This window comes from Homalodisca vitripennis, chromosome 8, assembly GCF_021130785.1.
Source record: "Homalodisca vitripennis isolate AUS2020 chromosome 8, UT_GWSS_2.1, whole genome shotgun sequence".
Lineage (NCBI taxonomy): Eukaryota > Metazoa > Arthropoda > Insecta > Hemiptera > Cicadellidae > Homalodisca > Homalodisca vitripennis.
The window spans coordinates 68,778,627-68,791,932 of NC_060214.1; the positions used below are offsets into that span (position 1 = coordinate 68,778,627).

At 33.3% G+C, this 13,306-nt stretch overlaps 1 pseudogene; it reads right to left on the reverse strand.

Annotated features, from left to right (window-relative positions):
* On the reverse strand, positions 1-11,970 carry LOC124367690 (annotated as a pseudogene).
* Positions 11,971-13,306: the final 1,336 nt, after the last annotated feature.

The following is a 13,306-nucleotide window of genomic DNA, read 5'->3' on the forward strand; positions in this document are numbered from 1 at the left end:
CAATGGTGTAAAACGATTTATTTCTTGACACGTTGAATCACTCAAACTTGATCCCTTGGGCCAAAGTGAGACTGGAGCTATGGTTAATGGTTATGGTGGACCTACGCATATACTGCTTCCAGGAATCAGATCCAGACTCTCTCCCGCCTCCGGTGTGCTTCTCACCTCCAAATGCCCCCCCTATCTCAGCCCCACTCGTGGGAATGTTTACATTGACGATTCCACAGTCCGACCCTTTGGGTCCAATCCACTGAAACATACAATTCACTACTAGAGGAAAAGATTAAAGACATTTTTAAGGCAGTTTTATACAATTTATTAATTATATAATTTTATATTGGTATAAAAACTACAGGAGAATGGTAAGAAATTTATAGTGTAAAGTATAAAATTTTTGACTTACTCTAAAAATAGGCATTCTATAAATATTATTTTTTAATGTTTGCACTAAAGGCAAATAATACCACCAAATATCTTATCAGATTATTGTAATAACAGATAATCTTTTGAAAGATTTAAATTCAATAATTAAATATTCTTAACTTTTTTAAGCATACAATTAATGGTTATACTCTTATACTCATAAGAGGGTTGGAACAACAGCTTAGTTAGCACTTTAACCGCCATGTCCAAGAGATGCCGTGCAACTGTAGTTTCGTAGATAACTAAGCTAAGTATTCATGTAATCGATAATGATTCTGTTGGCCGTAAGTGATACATGACAGTGTCGAGTGTGTAAACATACAACAAGCCCAGCAAGAGTCACGATATATGTGCGAAAAATGCGGCATTGCCTTGTGCCCCATACACATACTCTGAAGAAGGAGTTCCATGTCTTTAAATGGATATAAAGTGGCATTTGTACATTTCTTATAGTCTACCAAAACTCTTGGTTGACATTATTTGAGATGTTTGCCAACATTTTTAGTGGTTTACTCTATTTACTTACTTACTGCCGGGGCGTAACAAATCTCAGTCGATTCTTTGCCTTGTCTATGAGCCTCTTCCACGCCACCCTGTCTTCCACCAGATCCACAGACCCTCCACACCGGGTCACATCTTCGACAACCTGATCGCCCCATCTTATCCTTGGCCTACCCAAAGGGCGCCTTCCTGCCCGGTACCGCCTGGTAGGCCTCTTTTAACCTTGTGCCCTCCTGTCTCCGATGTACATGTCCTAGCCAGCTAATTCTCTTTGCCTTCACCAAAGCCACAATATCAGGATCTTGGTATAACACTGCTTAATTCTCTATTTTTTCTTATTCGCCACACCCCTTCATCACATATTGGTCCAAATATTTTTCGGAGAACTTTATTCTCAAAAACAATCAACCGCCCCTCATTTTTTCTTGTTAATGTCCATGTTTCACTTCCATACATTAGGACTGGTTGAATGATTGTTTTATAAATTCTTATTTTGGAGCATTGTGACAACAATCTTGACGTAAAGAGTTTTGTACACGCCCCAAGACACCTATTTGCATTAGCTAATTTGCTTTGTATCTCTATATCCTCCACATTTTTGCTGTTTATTGTTACACCCAAATATTTAAAACTTTCTACACAGCCAATCGAGTAGTTGTCAATGCTTATGTTTGTTCTCACATTTCCAGCATGTCTTCCAAAATGAATAATTTTAGTTTTATCTTCATTTAGCTCTAAGCCTACTGTTTGACATTCTTTAATAAAACTTTTTGTTAGTATGGAGAGGTCATCCAAACTTTCCAAGGTTTACTCTATTTATCAAACTTAAAATAATGTGTTAACTTGTTATGTTAAAAACCCTAAAAATGGGGGAAAATACTCAGTGCTAGGGGGTTTTAGTAGGTAACAAATCCCAGTGCTCGGGTGTCACCCCAAATCCAGGAACATGGCAGTTAAAGGGTTAAAACAACATGGAAACTTCTAAGATCTTAATAAATTAAAAGTTTTTCACCTTGAAGAGGGTGGCCAGGTCCTGTGTGAAGATGCTGGAGGACAGGCCTTGCTTGACCTCGTTGTTCCATGAGATGGCTTCGTCCACGTTGTTAGCCCGCAGGACATAGACTATAGGAGCAAAGGTCTCTGTGTGAACTACCTCCGCATCATGGGCCAAGCCAGTGATTATTGTGGGCTCTACATAGAACCCAGGTCGTTCTATAACCTGTGTAGCAGACAACAACTAAGTTATAGAATGGATAAGTTCTCAGAATTGAGAAATTACACTAAAAATTTGGTTTTTAATTTGACAATTCAATTATTCAAAAAATAAAAATATCAATTTTTGCAAATTTTTTTTAATTAGGCAACAATACTGGAACTGAAGACTGGTACAATCAAACATCATCATTTCAAGTGCTATTGCTTAATGGTATAAATGAAACTAACACAAATTATATGGGATGATTTGAAATTTAAAAGAGGCGTAAACAGTACATAAAAAACTGTAAACCATTGGCAGTGGATTTCAAGTCATTTGAATGTAAAAAGTACAACATAGAAACTCCTATTATTTCCACTTCCAGACATACTAGCCACTATTTCCAAAACATGAGTAATAATAGTAAGTTTGTCATAGTTTTATTTATACCATTAAGCAATATCCCTTGAAATGATGATGTTTGATTGTACCAATCTTCAGTTCTAGTGCTGTTCTATGTGACTATGTACAATCGTATTTTTAAAAGATTGTGTTTAAAATTATTAAGAACCAAAACTAAATAACAATTGGGTACACTACTATGATACTACTAAATATTCTATTCTACTTTAACCCTGTATTTAAGCATACAATGTGGAGGGTCAATTGGGGAAAGAGGATACCCCTGTCATTGCAATCTAAGGATATATTGTAACAAAATATGTATGTATAGACCTCTACACTGCCCTAAGAAAATAACCAACCTTTCCGCCAAACTCAATTTTACCACCAGCTTTAACTGCTTTCTCGATGGTGGCTGTGAACCTCTTAATAGAGTCTGCAGAGTGGAGTGGTCCGTACAGAGTGTTCTCATCCAAAGGGTCTCCAAGCCTCTTCAGCACACTCTGGTATGCCTTCACTAATCGAGACAGCACAGCGTCATACACCTGCAGGCAGTACAGCATTCTTCATTATCAAACACAAGCATATGCATACAGCACAGCATTTTAAAATTTACATGTTAACTCTATTGTAGATCTCCTTCTGTTTATTAACTATGTTCATTTGAAAGGGTAAAGAAAGTTTGTACCCTTTGGAATGGGGTAACATCTTTACCTGAAAAATTGTAAAAATTGCTCAAAATGTGAAGTCAGAAAGCTAAAGATTAGCAAAAATGGACACTTCTTGTTTTCTCCATTAGTTAAAAGTCAGTAACTTCTAAGTAAAAAATTTGGGGTGAAGGGTGGAGATATTGATCTAAGAATGTGATAGTATGTAGTCAATAATTCCTCCCTCCACGTTGCAAACATACCTTGGTGTGCAGGATTAGTCTTCGAGTGGTAGTGCACCGCTGGCCAGCTGTCCCGACGCAGGCGAACACCACGGACTGAGCCACCATGTCCAGATTTGCATCTTCTGCCACGATGATCGCGTTGTTGCCCCCTAACTCCAAGAGTGGCTTGCCAAACCTATCTTGCACCTTCACTCCCACCTGCACCACAGTAAAAGTTTGTTATCTTGCATTCCAGCTCAATAATGATACTCTGTTTTGATTGTATTGTTTACGTAGTTTTTCTATTTTTAATTAAAAAACAAACAAATCTCAAAATTTAAAAGGTGTAAACAAAATTTTTTAGAACTCATAAAATATAGAATCATGTGCAATAGAGATACAACCATGTTCCAAATGATCAAAAAACAAAAAATTTTTAATTTTTGGAAATTTTATGGAAACCATTCTATACCTTGAAAGTTATTCTAATTATTATACATACAGAGAGAAATGTCATTAAAAATATTACAAACATTAGTTAAACATGTATATTTTAAATATTTTAGAACTTGAAGAGCGTGCTGTAATGAAAATTGTGTCTTGACCCTATGTTAGTAATTTAAAAGATAATTGAAAACGTTTGCTGCAGAATATAAAAAACTTTCTGGCCAAATTCACACAACAGTCAAACATTTATTCTGAATCAAGATGGATTAATATTACATCACAATTTAATTAATTTTTACAAAGTTGGCTAAAACATGAACTCAAACTTTGACAGTTTTTTATGAGTCCATGTTATAAGATAGAGAGTTGTTGTAAGAGTATGAAAGATTTTTAAGTTGTAATAATTGACAATAATTGTAAAAATTTGACCATGTCTATTGCACCATTGTTGCCTAATGACAATAAAGATCTGAATCTGAATCTGAATCTGAATCTGGAGAATTTTGAGCCAATCATCATATATTATTACCCAAATCTCTAAACTAGTAAAACTGTATGACAGTATAGTACTTGAGCTTTGCTTGATGGTTTGAACAGTGTAAAGTTGGTCAGCCAGTAGTACCTACCTTGTGGCCGACAGCAGTGCTGCCAGTGAAAGAGAGCAAGGGGAGCCTGGTGTCAGCAGCCATGGCCTCACCGACATCACTGCCACCACAACAAAGTGCGCAGACTGCTCCAGGCATATTGTTACGCTCCAACACCTCCGACACCACTTTAGCTGTGGCAACTGACACAAGAGGCGTGCTTGGAGCTCCCTTCCACACAACTGTGTCTCCGCAAACCTGTCATAACATTCCAAATTATTATTGGACCGTTAGACACAGTAAGATAAGGACAAACTACAATTCTCAACTCTACCACATCAACATAGAGATTTTTTATACTGATCATGAATTTTGTTCATATTTGAAAATAAACAATAAAATAAACACAAGCAAGGGTCATGTTTGCACTTAACCGCACCCTCTATCAACCTTACTGATATTACTGGCCAGTCCATTGCAGGGAGCATAACATTTAAAATTCAATTATTTCAAATTTTAGGTTGTGCACCTAAAATTTGCCCCCCCCTTAAAATAACATTTCTGATCCCTCTAAAACTTACTGAAAATTTTGCATTTATCAAAATTGGAACTGTTACATAACAGAGACTAATATAATACATTGTATTTAATTATTAATGATTACACTGAACACAGTTACCAAAATATTATTTTCCCAACTTTGGGCAGCTGTAGCTTCCAGGGTGCTCATTTTTCAGACACATGTTCATTCGAGAGACCCTGAAATTACCTGATATAAATTTTGGAACACTCTGAACAAACCAGCACTGAAAAATAACGAATATATTTATGCACATGATACTCCACCATATAGCAAATGCCACTCCATTCTGCAAGTCAACCAGTATCACTGCAGCAAAATTCAACTGTACTCATGAATAATTCTATGCTAATTGAATAATTGAAAACCAATTTACAGATTTTAGGTATCTAAATCTAGGTACACTCAAATGATTAGTTAAGATTCCGGTTGAAATGAAAAAATTGAATTTAAGTGATGGCAGCAGATTTGGGATTAAGTCATCTCTAGATAAAACTGGTCTAAAACTGAACAAAATTGGATACTAATTTACCATGGCGATAGCACTATTCCAGCCGTAAACGGCAATGGGGAAGTTGAAGGCACTGATGACACCGATGACTCCAAGAGGATTCCAGCGCTCCAGTAGCACATGACCCGGTCGTTCAGATGGTATCAGTGAACCGCTGAACGAGCGTGACAATCCTACAGCGTAGTCACAGATATCCACATACTCCTGTACCTCCCCGACCCCTTCAGCCAGGATCTTACCTGCAACGTCCGTGGAAGTGATTACACAACAATACTGCATGCTCAGAGATGACAGATACAATAAAGACAAAACCAACCCACATATTTCATTCTATGAAATCATTTTTAAGTTGATTCAAAATAAGGGAAAATCTATAAATTTTTACATTTGGACACTGGCCCATATTTTTATTTGTGGAATCATTCTTACACTAGTGGAGTTTTCTTCATCTTTGCTATTGTGACCAGAAATTAGGTAGGAATGAGTTACCAAATTTTTCTAAAATTTATTACAGCTACTCCCTTGTAGTTGACTTAATTTGTATGTGGGAGAATAGCTCAAATTTGCTATACAAAAGTGAATAATTTGTTGGAAATCTAATTGTATTATTTTTTTTAATCGTTTTGCTGTATATAAATGTTGTCATTAGGTGCTTTCAAATATTCAATTGAAGCAAGAGAAAGGGAAAATATAAATTTTATAAGTGAAAGTGTCTGACTTTGGGAATTTGGTGATCATTTACTAGAATGGAGTAGTGAAATTTGTACAGAGTACATCTATGTGTATATAGTTGTACATCTCACTCTACACGGTAACAGTTTTACTCTTTTCTAGATAGTCAATGAAGATTATTCCTTGAGTATCCTAAAATATAGTTGCCATAACCTTCCCGCCTGAAGGAACGGTCTTTGCCTTTCTTGGTGCAAATTTCCCTTTGGCAACCCATTGTTTAGATTCCTCTTTGGTCTCAAGAGTGTAGTGGAGTATCCATGTTTCATCAACAGTGACTTAACAACGCTGTGTCCTCCAGGTTGTGCTGGAACAGGTACAAACCGTGCTTAGAACACTCCACAAGATTTAGATTTTGGCCAATCATGATCAATCGCAGCATCCACCTTGCGGGACAGTTTTTTTTTCACATCCAAATATTGGTGTAAAATATTATGTATCCACTCACTCTAGATGCCCACAGCACTAGCAATCTCTTGCATCTTCACTCTTCTATCATCCTTCACCATATCATAGATTTTGTCAATGACTTCTGGAGTTGTGACCTCAACAAGGCGTCCAGAACGTTCGACGTCTTTTGTACTCATATGGCCAGTCCAAAAATGTTGAAACCAATTATAAACTGTTCTTATTGAAGGTGAACAGTCACCATAATATTTATTAAGTCTCCTGAGGCATTTTGTCTTTATCACACAAAATCCATCTTCGTCCATTTTTGAAAAATCACTTGATTTCCTCGATTCTAATGAAATGTCAATCACAAAGAAATAGGACCGATCAGGCTGAAACTTGTTGTGTGTTCTTCCAAGAGATAGTACCAACTGAAAATAACCTCAATACACACCAGTAGTGTTATCTTGGACTTTGCACGGCAAGTTTACCGTAGAATGGCCGACTTTTGAATTCCAATCACTCAAAAATATTCAAAAATATAAAAAATGTATTTACTTACTGATTAAAAATACACAAATAATAATGTTATTTTTTACTACTGATTATGAAAATGCTCAATCCTCTCGACTACAGCGAAATCACCAAGGTGTAAACAATGATGACAGAGGGCCAAGGTGCTGATATCTATTAGAAAGCCTGAGAAATACTTGTGTGATCCATGTTTGTCATAGACATACTTCCTGCACAATATTATGGCAGAAAACAGAAATAATATTACAATGTGTAATATTAAATCATTTTAAACACTTTTACGCAATCACTCTGAACATAATATTACGCCAAAGTCTGTAAAGGGGTTAATGTATATTTAAATTTGTAAGAAGTTCATTTATAACTTGAAAGTACTTGAAAGATATAAACAGCTTGAGAACAAATTTTGGTGAATTAGAAATTAAAACAACCTGATGCATCCTACCCATTTCTAAAGAGACGAGTTTCCCCAGGGGATCAACTTTTTCCTGAGGGCTTCTCCAATCTGGCGGACTATTTCACCACGGCGGGGAGCGGGCAGATCTGCCCATAGTTGCCAGGCTGCCTGAGCCTCCTCCACACAGGTTCCATAATCTGCCAGGTTTCCCTGCTGTACTTCTGCTATCACCTGACCGTTGGCGGGGCACACTGACTGGACAACCTGCACATGTCATCAACATATAAAAAATATATGTATAAATATAAAAATATAACAAGTATTTTTATTTTTTTAATAAAAAATATATTTAAATTCCATCAGTCCTATAAAGTTCACAAAATCCTCGAGTTTAATAGGATTGTTTCTAGAATAACTGGATTCAACTGTTTTCACAGTACACTCAGAATTATATCACATATTACATACTTAAATTAATTTTTATGTTTACAATTTTACATTACTCCGTATTAATAACCAATGGTACATATCACCAGCATCATAAATCCTAATAAGTTACAATAAAAATAGAGAAATATTTTTTTAGAGTAAATTATTTTGGAGATTATTAGACTATATCATTGTATATAAATCTAAACGGTAGGTATCACGTACATGCCTACTCTACAGAAAGACACATCAGCTGGTGTAGTCGAACCAGATAGTCTTATGCAAGAGAGCTGCAATAATTAATACTTTTTCACTGTTTCTGTGACAACTGTGCATTACATAATATAGTTATAAGTTATGCTTCGTATATGTTTTTGTTAATAATTTGTAGGCTTACTTCAAGCTATTGCTATTAATAAAACAGTGTGTATTTAATGTTTTCTATTATATTTTTTATTTGATTTACACCGTTTTTTATCAAACTTTGATTTTACATAATAATTAACAATATATAATTAATTTTTAACTTAATGTATAAATGTATTAAAAACTCAAGATAAAAAAGTTGTGAAACTGTGATTGTTGCACACACCATTCTAAACCTCATGTGAATTTAAACTTATCTGATTACAGTGCTGGCCAAATTATTAGACTAAAGCATATTTTTTTTGTTTTTTCTTCTCAATTTTTACTAAATAAATTTTTAATTTCATGTTGGTATATGTTAAAGTATATACCCTCATTCGTGTGTTACTTTAGAATAGTATGAGCAGAAAATTTGGTAATTTTATGTTGGCGGGTGGCAACACTGCCTGTTTTGTTTATCATCTGCCTTTACAAATCTACCAGCTCCATAACCAAAATCAGGTTACAGTTAACTTTTCATGTAGTTAACATGTTTTAGGTTCAGTAGATCTTTCTGTTAGTGTGTTCTGTTATTAATAAAGTAAGTTTAAGGTCATTTGTGAGTGTATGAAACCACTTTTTTACTTCCTTATTGGCTATTTATAAAATTATCAGGGAAATGGGTAAAAAGAGGACCTGTCATCAAGGAAATGTGCTGTGGCCAAGGTTCTTTTGGAAGAACAACATTACACACAAACTGAAATAGCACACAGACTAAATATTTCACAGAAGTCAGTTAGTAGGATAAAGAAAACACTTGATATCAGTGGTATTTATAAATCCAGCTGTATCGGAAAATGTTTTCTACTGGAATCACTATTTTTGTTCCCACAGGAAATACATAAATAAATTCTTTATAGCCTTCACAGCAATACTGTTGGTAGAAATGTTACAAACACTTAGAATTTGAATGTTTTATAATAATTAATAATATAAAATAATATAGTATTATAATGTAAAAGTGACATAAATAAATTTTACAATAGCCAATATTATCCCGTATAAGATATAATGCCTGTCATTGGAGTTTTCAAAGCTCACATTGTTTAAATTGGAGGAAAACTTTTCTGTTTGGTCCAACTAAGTCACAATCTAAGCCATAGACTTGAAAAATTGTTTCCTTAATTTCATTTACACTGTCATTTAGAAGATATTTTTTTACTGCTTTGTCAAAGCCAAAAAAACACTGACTGCCTCCATTTGCAACCACAACTTGAATTTTTGTATGAACCACACACTAAGGTATTATTAATCAGTAAAAAAAAAACAAGCACAAACAAAACAAGTTAGTTATTGTTTACACAAAGTTTCATAGAACAGTGACAGTAAACAGCACTACTTGTGTTTTGGCATGCTAATTGACCATCTCCACCACTGACGTCACACAAGGAAGGGCTTGCTACTGCACATCATCCAGCGGATACATACATTTTTATTTTTATAAATATCATGGACTGTACCATAATTGTAATAACATGTTTTCATTCTATAGGGTGTCCATAAATTACTTTATCAAAATTTGATTTTGTCAGTTTGAAACAACTAAGAAATGTCATGTAAAGTGTAATCCTATTTTGCTTAGTTTGTCATTTCACTGTCTGTGTGTGTTTCTTATGGAAAAAATTACATCTTAAATTGAATAGAGTTTAAACTTTGTAAAATTTTACATCTAATTAAGCAATATTGAAAAAAGTTTCAAAATAGTGGTCATATACAGTTTTCAAACTGTAATAAGAACTGGAGATGTTATGAAAAGTTTATGAGAGTAGAAGAATATGTATTATGTGATCTTTCTGATACTAAATTTAATTTTGCTTACACATTTTTCTCCTAAAAACCTACACAGACAGACAAATGGTAAACTGAGCAAGATAGAACTATACTTTATGTGACATTTCTGACTTATTTTGACCTAACAAATAAAATGATGAAGTTTGATTAATTTATTGACCACCTGCATATAAAATATGTCTTGCAAACTTGTTTAATGACTACAATCTCAATAAATCAAATTTTGCCAATAGTTCATTCACTTCAATAGTCTCTTCCACCAGCCTCAAGTATTATATTTGAGATATATTACGTTTGTTTACAGCTCATTGTTTCTACAACTTAATAGCGGCATTGTAATATTCTGCTTTTGAGCAGGTATAACTTTTGCTATTCTAAATTAGATGTAATGTAATTTTAAACAATTTGAATTAATCTTTTTAATTTGTAAATTATAATGAGTCGAGGAATATTTAGTAATAATTCTTAAATATATACGGGTGTAACTTAAATATACTGACAAATTTCAGGAGGTTGTTCCTGGGTCAAAAAAACCTAAACGTTCCTTATGTGTATGTCCTTAAAAAGCATAGTTTTTTCGTCTGTCTGTCTGTTTGTGTTTTTTACATTACAAATTTTGTTCTAAACAACCATTAAATTCAAAACGGCGGCTTGTTAAAATCGTTGATGATGAATTTCCTAAAAACTATTTCCTGTATAAAAAAATTTACTAGAATCAAAAAATGTTGTTATAAATCAAAACGGCACCTTATTTATTGAAATCACTCAAGATATAAAAAGTTGTGGCATTTTTCTTAACCTAGTAACATTTGCAAGTTTTCCCAAGTTTCAGAAAATTAAAGTATTCTACAAGTGTACTGAAAAGTGAACAAAAATATCTCAACATCAAAAAGAGTTTTCAGCTGTAATTACTAAGAAATACGGAACAACTTAACAGAACAGCAGTTATTTCAAAACCTTAGGGATCACTTTTACAACAAATATTTGATATGCCTTCAATTTGATGCGATGCATTCATTAACATGTCTGGTTATTGATTTCCGAGTTCTTTTGAGTATTCCTGGTGTATTCCTTATAGTGTTACAGGCTGCATTGAAAAATTGTTAAAATAGTATTTTAACATTTTTAATGAGTATGAAAAACACCTGGTTATTTGGAAATGCTTTTACACATTAAACACATACACACAGACATATATTTTTACAAATCTTACATTTTTTCCGGAGCAAGAGTTGCAACTAAATTGAATAATTCCACTAAGAAACCAAATTTTTTTATTTCTAACTGTAACAATATTTGTTTTTACCATGTATTTGAGATCAAATAAATATCACTTTTAGAATAAAATTGACAGGTGTCATTATTAATAATAATAAATTTGAATTTTTCTTATGTTAAAATTTAAAATACTGTATATTTAGTCTTAATTTGATACTACAACCAATTTTTCTTGTACATTTGTTAGTTATTTATTTAATCATTTATAAAACTATTAACACAGGATGACTGTGAAGTTTTACTACAAACCTACCTGGCCACTAGCTTTCCATTTTCCCATGATAGACTCCAACATTTACTCTCTCCAGTCCTAGTTCCTTGAGGAATCCATACTTGGGATCTTCTATCAGATATTTGTTGTGTGAAGACATCCTGCGCACTATGAGATGGAAGAGTCGCAGACGTGGACCCACCATCTCGCTCACACACACACTGAATGGAAGTGCTGGCTCTCTCACTGATACCGTGCTGGAGGTTATCTTTCACCGGCTATCTCAACTGTTCGAGTGCTGCCCAACACTGGGGCTTATTGTAATCATCGGTAAACAGCTAGTGTTAATATGTTTTATTAATTAGATAGTGGGAATTCTATTGTTCAAGTACACCAACGATAATTTTGTTCAAGGGATTCTGTAATAAATTTTATAAATCATATAAATGCAAAATTTTGTAGAAATTTTAAAGTTTACATAAAAATAGATTAATATAATTGTTCACAAAAGTAAAAAATCTGAAATCTATAGTTTGAAATGATTTTTCTTTTACTGAGTAGCGAATCCTCAAACTCTACTGGCTACAAAATAAAATTTATACCTATATTTCTCTATATATATATATTCTAAATTATTCTATATTATACATTATTCTCAAGAACCATTTGAATTAAAATGTGTAAATTCAGTTTCAAGGTATAGTTTTACTATGGAAATATTGTGAATGTTTTTTAAAAACACCCAAAGAGAAGAAAATGTTTACACCTCTTCAGTTTATATTTACAAATTATTGTTATGTAGATTACAAATTTTTTAACCCTCTGATATGTCATCTGTACAAGACATTATAATCCCATTAAACATCCTTCTCTTTTCAATTCATAATATTGCAGCTTATAAAAATATATATCATTATGCAGGGCTTTTAAATCAACACGTAAATACGCAAAACGGTTATTTAATTCAGGCTTCTACGTTAACAAGCCTTAGTTAATAATTGCTGTAATTCTATGTTCTAAGTAGGCAAACTATCCTATATAATACATGATTTTTTTCAGTTAGTTTTGTTTTTGAGATATCGTGCGAGCAGATAGTCAGACAGTGAAAGAAATTTTTTCCAGTTTCTTGAGTAATTGCTTTGTTAAAGCCCAGCCAATCTTTAAAATAATGGCACTACACAGAATGACTAAATGCTTAGGCTAGTTTATTGAATATCTTTATAATTGTTTGAGGTAATTCATAACATTACAAATGCCAACTGAAAGATGTGTGAAATGAAATATATTTACTTGGAAAATGGTAGGAAGACAATCAACTTTCATTAGATAGTAAAGGTCATCTGACAAACATTCTTAATTTAGTCACTTTTATCAGGGATTTCTTATCTAATATCTAGACCTTTAGAACTATTGGCTTTTAATCTATTGTATTATCACAACTGCAGTATTAATAAATGACTAATAAAAATAAGATAGTAGATTTTTTAATTCTATATGCTTATTAAAGTGATATAAAAATGTGATGAAAATTATGTATTAAATATTTTTTGTATATTTTGTATTACAGATACAAACAAGCAATGATGATTATACTAATAGACTTTTAAAGGAGTGAAAATAAAGAGAGA